The 12,507-nt window shown below is 33.2% G+C and overlaps 1 protein-coding gene across 3 annotated transcripts in view; it reads right to left on the reverse strand.

Moving 5' to 3' along the window:
* The window catches only part of PPFIA2 (PTPRF interacting protein alpha 2), a 389,841-nt gene that overhangs the window by 135,476 nt on the left and 241,858 nt on the right, over positions 1 to 12,507 (reverse strand). The window lies entirely within an intron of this gene.

Consider the following 12,507-nt stretch of genomic DNA (forward strand, 5'->3'; position numbering starts at 1 on the left):
TTTATGTCCCCCTAAAATTAATATCTTGAATCCTAACCTCAAATGTGATGGTTGTAGGAGGTGACACCTTTGGTGGATGATTAGGTCATGAGGGTGGAGCCCACATTAATTGGATTTAGTGCCCTTATAAAAGAGACCCCAGAATCTCATTCACTCAATCTGTCATGTGAGGACACAGCAAGAAGGCACCATCTACGAACCAGGAAGCAGGTTCTCATAAGACACAAACAGGCCAGGTCCTTGATCTCTGATTACCAAGCTGCCAGAATTAAGAGATAAATGTTGGTTGTTTAAACCACTCAGTCTATAGTTTGTTATAGTAGCTCCAAAAGACTAAGGCAAATATATAGTATGTGATAAATACCAGCTGATCAAATTTGTGATGTTTTCTGCTAACAAGTTTTAAAAAATAAAATCTTAAGCAATCCAATTACTAATTACACACACATTTACTCATACATACTCATACACAAACAGAGAAGAGCAGTTCCTGCATCCTTTCTGTCCATACTTTTCTTTTTAGTCTCCCCAAAGTTAACCTATTTGGAACTTCAAATCTCTCAGCACTTGAGATGCACTGTTCTTCCTTGCCAAAATGAAATGGGAGTAGAGACGTGCCGCAGAAATCCTCTCATTTTGTATAACTTGAGATCTCAGAATTTCTACACTGAAAACACAGGGACCAAAACAATGCTCTCACATTGTTTACTTCAGGTCTCTACGCAGTTGCTGATACTGAAATCTACACCAAGGGAAAACATTTAGATGCAAGGTTTAAAATCCAGTAAACAAATTTATCCAAATAGCTGCAAATGGCATCTAGATGTTTTAATGTATTTTTTCTATAGAGTAAAATATTTAATTTCAACCCAATATTTGGCAATTTAAAGGGAGGCTGATTTAATTAATTGACTTAATATGTCTTATTAATTAAGTTAACACCTGTTTTATCTGTTCATATAATGACCCTTAAAATAATCCACAGAAATTTAACAAAGAGGTCATGATGAATTCAAATACTGGTAGAAGGTAAACTGTTGATTTAGAGACACAGATTTCATATATAGAGAAATGTTATTAAGAAAAAGACCAGGCAGCCTTGTGGGATACTGTTATACACTCAAATTTGGAGTCAGATTTCCTGGCCTTCGGTTCCTGCTGACTAGTGATTACATGCAAAACAATACACTTGGTTCCTTGAAGCCTCAGTTTAGTTTATTTGCAAAATGCTAGTAATAATTACATTTTTCTCATAGGTAATGAGTAACTGAAAACTGTGTGTGTGTGTGTGTGTGTGTGCACGTGCGTGCGTGTGTGTGTGTGTGTGTGTGTGTGTTGGGAGGGTATGTATAGTACTTAGCATCGTGCCAGACACACAATAATCTCCCTCAAAATTGCAGATGCTATTATTTTTACAAACTGCATAAATAAGTGAACTGAAAATTCATTTTAAAAATGCATGTAGTGCTACAGAAGCATCCCATGAACAAATAAGGTATCTGTTTATCTAATGGAAGGAACTTTAGTTGTCAGTATAAAATGAAGTACTGTTACATTGTTTTATCATCAAGTCCAAACTGTCCACAGAAGAGTGTTTATCTACTTAAGTAATAACTAGCTGATATTCACCTTTTAAAACTAATAATAGCAATACAACTTCAGTACTTCAAGTTTACGAAGTGCTTTCTCATAAACTATTTCACCTAAATATCATGACTTCTTTGAAAGATAGCTTGGTCCAAATTTATTAAAATTCCATTTCACAGATGAAAAAGCCGAGGTGCAGAGAGGTTAAATAAATTATTAAGTGATAAATATAGGACTCAACTCAAACTGAAATCTTTTGACTTGAATTTAATACTCCTTTTTCTTTACTATGTGCCTTGCTAAATCTCAGTATTCCATTTAATTTTTTGAAAAGATAAGTAATCTTTCTCAAATTTTTAACTTTAAAATTAATGAGAATACTCTAGTAAACACATGGGTAAAATGATATGGGTCAATTTATGATGCTTATTATCAAAATATTACTATAAAGCATAATCTTGCTATTAGTAGAAAGAGAAAAAAACCGGTTCACAATCTCCAAGTGCAAAGGTAAAACAACCAAGCCTCCTATTACAAGAAAAACAAATCTTATACTTTCGTCAAAGAAAAAATTCTAACCAAAACAAGAAAGAGTCTGAAAAGATTTGCAAACAGATTTCAAACATTTCATACACAACAGGAGACAATTTTAAACTATATTTTAAACAACTGCTTCACACAGGTCTTGGAAATGATAAAAATAGTGGAAGTAGCAAACAGCAATTTCTTTAGCTCTTTTTCATTGTTGGGTTTTAGCATATGCCGTTGTAAGACATATTGATTTCCTTCCATTTGGGAAAGATTCTTTGTACTGGAACAGTACAATTATCAACAGCAAAAAAGACTTTTTTATTGGTGATAATAACGAGTAATTTACAGTTTCTATACTTATCTTTATAACGCAGTATCATCGTAAAGGAAATTCTAGAGGTATAATAAGGAATTGGAGGCTTTTGTGAATAACTATGGGTTTGACAATGCTGAAACTTTGAGCTTATCAATATAAAGCAAAAAAGGACATCCTTCAACTACAATTAAACTCTTCTATGAAGTAAAATCAATTAAAAACTATACAACTTTCTAACCAAAACTGATACAATTCCAACAGGAAGAGTGGGTTCTTAATGACTGGGTTTACTGGAAACTCAGAACAGTTTTCAGCCAAGCTAAGAACATCATGTCAGAGAATTTTAGACTGTCTCCAAGAGATTTAAGTTAGAAGCTGCAAGGATGCCACTGCTTTATGCAAACACTGTTGTCATTTAAAAAATACTATTTTCTGATAAGTTTAGCCATGTGACTTGCTTCAAATGCTAATAAAACACGAGAGCTGTATTTTACTTTCTGTTGGAATGTTAATTCAAAGTTGGTCATGGAATTTACTAATAATGAAAATAGTTTCATTCATTTACTAATGATGAAAATAAACTAATAAGCTGAATTAGGATATGTGGTACATATAAACATGCAGGAAAAGAAAGCTGTTGTAAGATCAAACATTTTTATAAAAGCAGTGAGAGACACTCTGCTTTTATCTCATAGAACTGGGAAAGAGAATTAAAAGAACAAAAAATGAGTAATTGGCAAAGGGTCTATTAAATTAAATAGTTATCAGTTTTAGGATTCTGTAATAATTAAATTCAAGAACTTTTTTAGTGGTGTCTTTTTCTGTATCTGGACAGTTTTTATTTGAAGAGAAAAATTACTTGGTCATTTCATTAATTCTGCAAATAAGTTATCCTATAACTTTACATGAATATTGCTATTAGTTCCCCCAAGGCAAATTTTTCTAGTAAGTACTACTCAGCAACTTTTCCACTTTCCACATGTTTTTCTGGTTCATCTTCAACTATCAAATTTCCTTCTAACTAGTTAAATGTAACTGAGATTATAGAAGCTTCCTGATTTTTATCCCCGTCAAATTTCAGGGAAACATTTCACCTCTGGGTCAAAGTTATTGTTACTTTCATATTTATAGCTCTTCCTTTCAAATTATGGTGAATAACAGAACTTCATAGATTTAGATAATGAAATATCTTGGTGAATCCACATAGTTTCAGTTCATAAGTGCTTTATTTAATTTTCTGGGGTAACTTAATGAGAACTTCCTCTGGGTCTACCATCCCACACTAAAAAAGCCTTGCTTAGTCTTATTGGCTCTTTGCCATATTCTCCATTACTTTATTTTTAGTCTTCCTAAACTGTTAGAAGTTATTCTGTTCTCACTTCCCTTAGCAGATAACCCGTTTCCTTGGGAAGACCCTGATATAATTCCTATCTCTTCTTTCCTTTCCAAATCAAATCTTCATTCATCTCTACACATTCCCTTCCCCTTCCTGCATTTCTCAGCAGAAGGAGTTCTACTACTTGGCATTATCCTCTTCTGTGTTGCCCATCAAAATGATCCCTTCTCCTTTGCTTCTTCTTTCTCTGCATTGGCTATAAGCATTTCCAATAGGCTGTCTCTCAATATTGCCGACTTGTTTAGCTTTTAGCCTCATCTCCCCTTCATTGCCAAACTTCTCAAAGGAATATTACTTACTGTCTCCCCCTTTTAGACTTCTAATTGATTCAAATTCTTTCCATCACAGCTATACTCCTGTCATTATAGTTTATTGTTTCAATAAACTGTCTTTGCAAATATTTTCAGGGAGCTTCTAATTGTAAATCTCATCACCTCATACTAGACATAATCCTACATGCCTTTATGAAACATTTGACACTATTAACCACATCCAGTCCTTACACTTATAACTTTCTCTCTCTCCCTCTCTCATCCTCTGCCTCCTCCTCTCCCGCTTTCCATCTCCATCTCTACCTCTATCTTTATCATTTTTTTGCTTCAAGGACTCTTAACTCACAGGAGTCTCACATCTCCCTTTGCTCCTTCTCAGCCTTTTACTTGCTTTTTGGGGGTAGGGTTCCACCTTTGCCTGTATCTATCTTTTCCACATTTCCATGGATTCCACAAAGTACTAGTTCTTAACCCAACCCAAAGGATGGCTGTGATGATTAAATGCATAATGTATTTAAAGCAATGGTCATGTTGCAAGGTCTTATAAGACCCCCAAATATGAATTTGCTACCTCTAGCTCCTCTCATCATTCTGATCCAATATTCTTCTGAATATTAATAACAACTGATTTGCCTATAAATGTTCTTTAATTTTTTTCTTAGGAAATTAGACTTCAGGAATAAGGCTGGTTTTAGATGAAGTAACATGAAATGCTAATTTCCTTAAGAAAATTCTAATTGAAAGTTGATAAATTCAGTAGTTGGAATAAACATAGAATGAAAGCAACATAAAAAATATAGTTCATCTAAATGTGCCAGTTCTTTTTATTTATAATGCAATCATGTGAAAAGCTTTTAAAATAAGCACACCTGTGTATTCACTGAAAACTAGTCTGTCAATTGAATTTTTACTGTAGCTCCTGAATAATCCATTTTGTCTGGTTTAATTAAATAATGTAAAAAGTATATGGGCTTCTGCTAAAGGAGAACATATTGTTAGGATGTAATCTATTCCTCTTTGCACATCCCTTTACTGTACTTTTTTTGTGGTTTTCCAGTTTTAAGCAGTAACAAAAATATTCTGCAAGAAATAAAGACTTTATTGTATTTTCTGTGTCTAAATATGCTGAATTCACTTTTTTATAACAATGGCCTGGAAAATGTATTTAATGTTAACAATATAATCTGCCTGTGGGGAGCTATTCAAAGAGGCATAAAATGACAGCAAATTTTTCATTATGTATATTTATTTATTGACAACATTATTTTGATTCTTTCATTTATATCTATATTTTTCATTACTAAAGAACATAAGAAATGCCAGACTGGGTAATGCCTCTGTTCTACAGAGCTCTGCATTTTGCGATACTAGTCCCGTGTTTGTTTCAAGAAACTTGATTTTTCACAAATCTGAACTAGAAACACGGTACCTTGACTATCATGATATATCATATCACATCAAAAATATCATTTTGTCTTTAACTTTTGGACAAAAATATCATTTACCTTTAACTTTTGGAGGTGCCAGTGGTCTGCAAAATTAAAAATCTGACTATATCTCTTCCCTTTTAAGAAATCTTTGCTGACTCACCATTGTATATAGGATGAAGTTCAGGCTCTGGCCATCCCTGACTCAGACCTGCCTTTCCCTGAAGCCTTGTCTCCATCTCTACCACTGCCTGCTTCCCTTTTCTTCCTCCAAATCCACCTCCTAAGATCTTTGTAGTCACCCATCAAATTTTAGGTAATTTTCTTTTTCCCTAGGAAGATTTTAAACTATCTTTTCTAGCTTTATTGAGGTAAAATTGACAAATAACATGTGTAAGCTTAAGGTATACAATGTGAATGTATATGTATATATTATGAAATGATTACCACAATAAGGTTAGCTATCATATCTATTACCTCACATAGTTAACGAGGTTTTTTGTGTGGTGGGAACGCATATGACCTACTCTCAAAGTAAAATTTCAAGTATAGTATACTATACAGTATTGTTAACCATAGTCACCACACTGTACATTAGATGCCCTAATCTTACTTTATAACAGAAAGTTTACATTCTTTGACAAACATCTTCCCATCTTCCCCAACTCCCCACCTCTCCCCAGCCTCTGGCAACCATGAATACACTCTGTTTCTGTGAGTTTGACATTTTTAGATTCTGAATGTAAATAAGATCATACAGTATTTGTCTTTCTCTGTCTAACCTATTTCACTTAGTATAATGCCCTCAAAGTTCATCTTCATTCATGTTGTTGCAAATGGCAGGATTTCTCTAACATTTTGTAACACCATCTACTTTTCCTCATTCATGCCTGTACAATTAATTACTCTCTTTTATAATACTACTAAAACTTATACTTTTTTCATTCATTGTGGTAAAAGGTGTATAACATAAAATTTACATCTTAACCATTTTTAAATGTACAGTTAAGGGGCAATAAGTACATTCACATTGTTATGTAACCATTACTGCCATCCATCTTCAGAATTTTTTTCATCTTCCCATAAACTCTGGATCAATTAAATAATAACTTCCCATTATGGTTACTTTTTACCATGTCTGTTTCCCATAAGAGACTTGAGAGAAAAACTACTACTTTATGAATGCCTGAGTTTTATTAACATATTTATACCCAGTACTTAATGCAATGACTGGGAAACAGAAAATGCTCAATAAATGTTTGTTGAATTGATGTGTCATGATCAGAATCACATATCAGATTATTATGTTAGCTAGCCATATCGGTCGACTTTCCAGCTCTACTCTACCCTAACCCCACACTTTACAAAAAGGAAAAAAAAACATATTTTCAGTGGTTTTCAATTCACCAAAACAAAACTCAAAACCTAAAAACAAAACAAAACAAAACTGTACCTTCAGTACTTTCTCATTTCATAAATTCCAAATTCTGAGCATGGTATTCAGGGTTGTCAAGAACCTGAGTCCTTTCAACCTCTCTCTATCTTCCTCTTCTACATCTTTTCACATCTTGATTCTTACCAATACAATATCATCAATTATTTTTGAAACAGGCAATTTCAGTTTTTGTTTTTGTTTTTTTAAATCATAGTGTTTGCTCAGCCCAGAATGTTTCCCTACAGTTTTGAAACCAAATCACCCTTTTCCTTCGAAGGGCAAAGAGAATGGCGAAGCCTTCTCTGACCCTTTGGTTCAGAATAAAGACCCTTCTTCTCTGCTCTTTTGCACTTTGTTTGGGTCCCTGTTTTGTACTTACTTAGTTTTGCACTAAATTACATCTTACTTATATGTTTATATGTCTGCCTCCATCACTAGAGGACAAACTACATAAACATTATGCATAATATTTCACCTATCATTTTGTTTTTTATTATTTTTTCCTGTCAGAGACAGAATTTTCTGCTCAATAATTATATTTTGAAAGAACAAACATTCTGATAATTTAACGCATCTAATCAATGTATTGCTGTTTATTGAGCATACCTAAGGTTGTTCAGACTATCTATTAAGGGACTAGCCAAGGAACAATGTGAAAACACTGTATAGAATGAACTCTATACAATGCAATTTGACAGACATGCATTGATCACAACGCTCATATCACTGTACTGAGTTAAACACAAGTGAGCCAGACATAGTCCACTTTCTCAGGGAACTTAATCTAGGCTTAGATGGGTATATAATTAACTCTAATACTTGTTGAACAGTCATATTAAATGCTGAAGCAATGCGATTAAGTAATTTAAACTAAGAAGCAATAACTTCTAATAATAATCATAAAAGATTTCATTAAAAAGGTGATGTCTGAACTTGAGTTTAAATGAGAAAGAATGTTTTCAAAGGGTGAATTGAGGTTGTAGAGGCATTCCAAGAGAGAAATTAGCATAAGTAAGATTTGAGTCAGGAAAAATGTTGCTCCTTTCAAAAACAATGAATACTATAATTTAACAAGAACTTCGAATGACTTAGGGCAGTAGGAGTAATGGGAATTAAAGATGATTTTTAGGTTAGGACTACTGAAGAGGTCCTCAATAGTATATTACAGGTCTAGTAATAAATATAATTATGTTACTAGCATATATAAATTATATCATTGTGTTATATATACCATATATTAATATGGTATATATTACATTACATATCAGAAAATATTATTTAAAATAATTAATACAATTAGAGCCTTGCTTAGCAGGCTTAACCTTGAAGAATTATATAGCAGAAAACCTATGATAATATCTCAGTTGAGAATAGTGAAGATCTGAACTATGGTGGTTTTAATGTATAAGAGAAAAGATGAGAGTAAATACACGTAGGGTAGACTGTGGACATAGTTAAACGTATGCATTGCAACCACCTGAATGTAGAGAGTTAAGACAAATTCAAAGATAATCACATTTTCAAGTAGGAGAGGACAGTGGTATTTTAGGAGAAATAACTTCTCTGGGCTCACTTGTAAAATAATAGTAATACCTAACTTTCAGTATTAATCAGCAGACAGATGTATATTTAGCCTGGAGCCTAGAGATTTTAAGTACTGAGTAAATATTAGCTGTTGTGATTATTAAGTAACCAATAGAATAATCTAATATGAAAAATGGCATCTGACTCTAAAATATCTTTATTATTTCATTTGTTTATAAATATAATGAAATTTTTTAAAATCAAACACTACTGAAATATATAGTACATATACTTGCACATCAAAGACAAGTAATAATAACAGTTTGGCATTTATACCTAAATTTTTTTTTCCTAGTCCCAGAATAAAGTATTATTATTATTTGTATTTGTGCAAGATTGGGAGCATTCTATGCAACTTCATTTTTTTTGTATAGTACAACGTTTTGGATCTTCTCCTGAACTGAACAGTTATCTCATATTCTTTTTAATAAGGCTGTCTATTTCACTGCATTTATGTGCCATGGAGAATCTAAGGGGACCCTCGGGAAAACTAGGTGGACATCCAGGCCCATCAGCACATATGGTGCCTTCTTGTAAATGAAAAAAATTGGCCCCTGTAGGAGGTTAATGTCCCTTTAATGCAGGTCTTCATTATCAGACTCTAAACTGGAGTTTAATCCTCGATTAACCCCTGCTGGACACCTGTGACAGAGAACAATCTGTACGACCATTAGCAAAGCCCAATGTTTAAAATCGTTTGTGGAGTTCAGAAAAGAGCATAAACTCTGAGCTAGAGATTTGGTTTCTTTTTCACAGAAGTCATGGTAGAAGCTTTGGATGGGTGAGAAATGGATGAAGTCTCCCTGGGAGAGCTTTTATATACAAAAATGTTAAAGGGTGATAACTCCAAAACTGTGTGTGAGAGCAGGATAAGGGGTGAGAGAGATACAGGGAGACAGAGATGGAGATGGAGATAGAGGGAGACAGAAAGAGAACAATGATACATAGATGATAGAATAAACTCTATTAAATAGTATACTTATGGTAGAATAAACTCTACTGGATCATCTTTCCTCTCTACATATGCACACACATATATATATATAGATGTATATATATGTATGGATGAATATATCAAGGTATTACTTGCAGTCCAGAACTCCTGCTTTCTGATTACTCCTTTATGAATCTGGAAACTGAAATAATTCAGAAAAATGTCTGAATAAATTCCTTAGTGTCTGAACTATCATTACCACTAGCAGAAATTCAGGAATCAAACTGCTTCTGACAATGTGGATCCCTCACCTCCACATTTGCTATACAAATTCAGGAAACAAGTAGATTTGATACATTTTACATGATACATGAATACATGAATACATTTTAACTTTAATTTAAAATGTGAACCATGAAATAAAATTTTCCACAACCCTTTGCTTAAATACACATATGCAGGACTTTTGCTGGTACTGAATTGTTTTTGTCTATGTTACATATTTTGGTTTGGTTCTTAAGAATGTGCTCTTAAATCATTATCATTTTTTTCTCCCAAAATTTGCTCTTTATTTTCTAAAATGTTTTCTTCAGTTACTTCCTCTATGATCCACACTCTATCTAGTTCCCTTTCTAAAGCTGCAAATGGTATGAACTTTTCTAAACTTATTTTGTCAGGATTCTAAATGTATCTTGTTATCATCAGTACAAGATGACTTAGAGATTTCTTGTAACAATTGCTGTTACTGTAGAGAATCAACTCAAACTGCAGGTGTCTTCTGATTTTTCTTATAATTCATTTGGAAATACAAATTTCATTATGAAGGAAAAGTTAACTTCTGCCTATGTACTCTCTTTTTAAAAAGTCACTAATTATTTATAAACAATTTATTATTAGAAAGCTCAGGTTAACTTTGGGGTTTTTTTTTTTTTAAGTTTTTTTGCTGGATTTTTGATTTCCTAAATAGAGATTTGGGTTAAGCCACATGGGAATTTATTATAATCAACAACAACAAAATATATTAAAGTTAATATATGCTTATTTTTATACAGTGATTTAAAAGATAACTGAAAGCATTCAGAAAGGCTGCAGTAGCTGCACTCATGTTAATGATTCAGAATTTATTTAATCTATGTAGAAGCAGTGAAATGTACCATACTGCCTACTAGGGACTACACTAATATTTGAGGGCTAAACTATATTAAAGACAACAGTCAAAAATCTTTCCTCCACTTTTGTTCTCCAGTTTGTTTCCACATTTTAAGTTGAATTGAATTCTTTAGTTGCTGTTTCTGGAGCAAATTTTCAGAGCCTCACTTAACCTTATGGAACATTTTTATTTCAGCACTTTAGCCAAGGGGTCTCGACACTTTTGTTCATGACAAATAGAAACTTCATCACTGCCATATTAAGCGAGGTTTTTATATTAGCGGTCACCAAACCTTCTGTTTATCTTTAGCAATAAAGTATTTCAAGAGATGCACTCAAAAGCAATGTAAACATCCGGGAAGATCAAAATTAACAATGACAAATACAAAATGAACCAACATTTAATGTTTTTCTTCCTGAACATTCCAGGAATAAGCATATCCACTCTGTAGATAATTTATCTGTTCTCTTTCATGAAAGAACTGAGTCCTCCTTGTCAATACTCATTATCTCAGCAGTTTTTCTCTTCTGTGATGACTGAGATGTACCAATCTACCAATTTCTTATTTCCATTTAATTTGTTTTTAAGCCATCCCGTTTGCTAAACTGATTTGGTCACCAAAAAAGCTTTGTCTCTCTGTCTCTCTCTTTTTTTGGCGGGGTAGGGGGAGAAAGATTATTAGGTTCATTTATTTATTTTAATAGAGGTACTAGGAACTGAACCCAGGACCTCCTGCATGCTAAGTGCGCACTCTACCACTGAGCTATACCCTCCCCATCTAAACTTTCTCTCTTTTTAAACTGCTGTGTTGTGATGAATGCTTTTAACACTGCTAGCCTTTAATTCACATGAAACCCATTCTTCCTGTTGTTAAAAGTCCATTATTTCTAAAGTTTAAATTGTTAAACCTGGAACAAACAAAAGCATTATCTAGCTTATCTGACTCATTAAATTGGCCTACCTTATTTTAAAACACAAGGGATTTTGCACTAGATAACATTTTTTAGCATGGTTGAGAATGCGTATTTGTGTGTGAAATGTAAATGTAGGTATTATTTTGTTAAGAATCCCTTGGTAAGACTTATAATTAACGACTTTAACCTCCCACTTCCTTAATTATTTAAAAGTAGGAAGATTTTGCTAAATAGTTTTAGTATGTCCTCTACAAATAATATCTGTAATTACATTCCTGGGATAAACTTCTGGAAAAAAGGTAGCCTTGTAAATAACTGTCAGAGAAAAGGAAAGAGAGAGAAAAGGCTAGTTTAGTGGCCTAAACACATTTAATTTGAGATCGATCGATCGATCGATCGATCGGTCTGTCTGTCTATCTATCTATATCATTTATCTCTATCAAGTCTAATGACCCAAGTTCATGTATATACAAATAACGAAAAAGTAAAATCTTCTAGAGAAGAAAGCAACTCTTTAAATATCATAGATGATTATAAAATACTTCCTTAGAGTCATGAATGAGAGCAAAAGAGTAGATTCAATGATGCCACTAATCACAGACACAATGCTTTTTTAGAAGACAAGAAAAATAAGGACCTAAGGGAAATATATTTATATCTCAAATGAGTTAACTTCATTTTAACACTTTGTAGATATAACAGATATTTGACATGTTTTCCAGTTTGGGGGCTGTGTTTTACTTCTCACAAGGACTGGCATTCTGACTGCAGTCTTTCTATGTCCCCATCTCCCTAACTCTCATGTTATTAGCTCTGGATGATTTTCCTTTCATCTCTGGATGATTTTCCTTTCATCTCATTTCAGTTCTGAATCACTAGGAATCAGAAAACATGACTCTGGCAACTAGTTTCAACAGTCCTTGTTCAGGGCATGTACAGAATGTAGTTTATTTTTTGTGAC

The sequence above is a fragment of the Camelus dromedarius genome, chromosome 11 (genome assembly GCF_036321535.1).
Source record: "Camelus dromedarius isolate mCamDro1 chromosome 11, mCamDro1.pat, whole genome shotgun sequence".
NCBI classification, from domain to species: domain Eukaryota; kingdom Metazoa; phylum Chordata; class Mammalia; order Artiodactyla; family Camelidae; genus Camelus; species Camelus dromedarius.